Source organism: Aplysia californica, unplaced genomic scaffold, assembly GCF_000002075.1.
Source record: "Aplysia californica isolate F4 #8 unplaced genomic scaffold, AplCal3.0 scaffold00594, whole genome shotgun sequence".
In the NCBI taxonomy this organism is placed as follows: domain Eukaryota; kingdom Metazoa; phylum Mollusca; class Gastropoda; order Aplysiida; family Aplysiidae; genus Aplysia; species Aplysia californica.
The window spans coordinates 362,044-364,036 of record NW_004797864.1 but is presented as its reverse complement, the minus strand read 5'-3'; the positions used below and the strand labels follow the sequence as shown (position 1 = coordinate 364,036).

The following is a 1,993-nucleotide window of genomic DNA, read 5'->3' as shown; positions in this document are numbered from 1 at the left end:
TCTGGAAGTTTTAAAAGCGAATGGATGTAACGATAGATAGATAGATAGATAGATAGATAGATAGATAGATAGATAGATAGATAGATAGATAGATAGATAGATAGGTAGTGTGTGTGTGTGTGTGTGTGTGTGTGTGTGTGTGTGTGTGTGTGTGTGTTGTCAGAACAACTTTAGAAGACAAAAAACCCCGAAGGAATTCAACTTTGACCAAGTACAACCAATGGAGGAATTGAACACAAGTATGGACAAAATAACCAAGCCGGAAATTTTAGCAACAGCCAAGAAAACGAAAAGAAACAAAAGTCCAGGAGAAGACAAACTGCCGCCGAGAAGCTCAAAACCATTGGAAAAGAAAGTAACGAGATATTACTCTTGATATTTGACAAATTTAAAAAAAAAGAAAACACGCCTATGGAACAGAGAAAGGAAATTATAACAAAACCTATTTTAAAAGGGGGACTTAAAAGACTGTAACAATTAGAAAGGAAACGCGCTTTTATCAATGCCTGCAAGATTAATTTGCTCTATTATCTTGTCTCGTATCAGAACAGCAATAGATGAGAGACTAAGAGACGAACAGGCTGGTTTTCGACCGGATAAGTAATGTTCAGATCAACTGTTTGTTCTGAGAAATATCGCAGAACAAAACAAATAATGAAATGTCTCAATTTTTAAAAACTTACTGGACTTGAGTCTTAGACGAAGTTGACGGAGAGGCCCTGTTGAATTTTTTTGCAATATATGGCATCCCAACAAAAGTAAGAAACTGTATAAGATCATTATATTATACCAAAGCAAGCTGCTGTGTTGAAAGAGAACTATCTATATCTTTTTAAGTAAATACTGTTGTTGGACAAGGCTGTATATTATCACCTGTACTTTTTGGAATTGTGATCGATTTTGTAATGAGACAGAGCAAAGACATTAAAACAAACATTGCATGGACAAGTGGCACATATTTAACAGATTTAGATTTTGCGGATGACATCTGCCTATTAAACACCAAAGTACATGAAATGCAATCAAAATCAGAAGTACTAGCAAAAGTTGCAGAAAAAGTTGACCTTATAATAAATGTATCTAAAATAGAAGTACTACGACTATTATCAGAAACTACGCCCATCACTCTTTATTGAGAACCCCAAGTAGAAATAATTATTAAATTCAAGTACCTTAGCAGCATTAAATCCAAAACTGCAGACTGCCTTGACGACGTCCACGGAAGACTTAAAAATACCCTGATCGCTTTTGTGAAATTAGAAACTATGTATGGAAGTTAAAGATCATTTCATTGAAGACGAAATTAAAATAAATATAAGAATAGCAATATTTTTGTCTGTATTGACGTATGGGTCAGAGACATGGGCAACAAACAAAACAATTCAACGAAAATGAAAAAAGCTTCGGTACAAAATGTTTACTAAAAATCTTTACTAATGAAATATAATTAGTTCATTGCAAATAAAGAAGTGTTGGAAAGAGCATGAATTTAGGATATCAACACATCCACACGCCTACTCGTAGTATTTGAAACCAACTGGAAAAAACAAACGAGGAAGACCAACTGGAAGCTATAGAGGCACTATAGAGGCACTATAAGGGATGAGGCAATCGCCCAGGGCCTGGATATGCCGAGATTGGCCAGGGACACAAACACGTGGTGTCGACTGCTCATCGCCTTGTGTAACAGGCTGTTTAGGGAGTGAGTAATTAAGTAAGCAAATAAGTATAGTCAGAACAGTAGGAACATAGATTTGTAAGACTTTTAAGGAAACATTTGTTGGAAAAACCTGACTGTGGATGCACTATAAAGAAGATGGAAACAAGACATGCCTTAACACTTGAGAAAAAATTGTATCACGAGGCAAACGCATGATGTGGATAAGACCTCACGTCAGGACGGATATGAGAAAGGTTTCTTTTGGAAATACTGTGTATCTGAAATCGCTACAAAAAAACCCAAACGTCACTATAAATAAGGCGCGTCAGGTGG

At 35.9% G+C, this 1,993-nt stretch overlaps 1 long non-coding RNA gene across 1 annotated transcript in view; it reads left to right on the top strand.

Annotated features, from left to right (window-relative positions):
• Window positions 1-1,570, top strand: part of LOC118478476 — a 5,498-nt gene extending 3,928 nt beyond the window's left edge. The window contains exons 2-3 of the long non-coding RNA XR_004859071.1: window positions 105-107; window positions 423-1,570. This is a non-coding gene — a long non-coding RNA (uncharacterized LOC118478476). The remainder of the gene's footprint in view (window positions 1-104; window positions 108-422) is intronic.
• Window positions 1,571-1,993: the final 423 nt, after the last annotated feature.